The sequence below is a fragment of the Trachymyrmex septentrionalis genome, unplaced genomic scaffold (genome assembly GCF_001594115.1).
Source record: "Trachymyrmex septentrionalis isolate Tsep2-gDNA-1 unplaced genomic scaffold, Tsep1.0 scaffold62, whole genome shotgun sequence".
In the NCBI taxonomy this organism is placed as follows: domain Eukaryota; kingdom Metazoa; phylum Arthropoda; class Insecta; order Hymenoptera; family Formicidae; genus Trachymyrmex; species Trachymyrmex septentrionalis.
In genome coordinates, this window is record NW_017305800.1 from 2724732 (window position 1) to 2725483 (window position 752).

At 30.1% G+C, this 752-nt stretch overlaps 1 protein-coding gene across 2 annotated transcripts in view; it reads right to left on the reverse strand.

Annotated features, from left to right (window-relative positions):
- LOC108752892 overlaps positions 1-752 on the reverse strand; it is a 22449-nt gene that overhangs the window by 7829 nt on the left and 13868 nt on the right. The window lies entirely within an intron of this gene.

A 752-nucleotide genomic window follows, 5' to 3' on the forward strand; every position in this document is an offset into this window, starting at 1 on the left:
ACGCGCGAGACTACTACGTTTTAAGTAACTGGATTAGATTGATATTAATGTTATAATTAACATAACGCAAATGGTTTAATTATTAAGAATGATTTTGACGAAATTACGATTAATCAGTAATTAATTCAGCCAGGGAAATCGCTTGCTGCGAAATTTCTAACTACATAATTCGTTGCCCCCAATTTACATTGTAAGTGCTTGATATTTATGACTATAACAAAATAATTATGATTAGGAGCTCCATTTTTATAGTTATTACTGCTGTTAATAATGTTAATAATAATAATTATAGTTCTGCAAAAAATATATAGTTGGCACGAAAATGATTATATAAATTATAGTTAAATTTTGATAATTACTATCATTTTTTTCTTTCAGTATAATCTTTTTTATATTTGTTAAATAATCAAAAAATCCTTCAACAGTAACAGAATAGTACTAATTATTATTTATTTGACAAAATATTTCTTGCAAAATTTCTGATTACGTAATTTACTATAGCTTGTTCATATGTAAAAAAAATCAGTAATCTATCCAAATGAAACAATTATTAAATTAGTACAGATTATTTTAATAAATTAATCGCTAATTAAATTTCGTCGGAATCGCCCTTGAAACCTAATCTGCGAAATGATGACCCTGAAACGTTCAGTCGGCGTGAATATTTATCGCGTTAAGCGGCAGACCTGTCAGAAGATTTCTCCTGGTCTTCGCCGTGTGTGCGAAGACTGGGGGGGGGAGAGGGGGGGGGG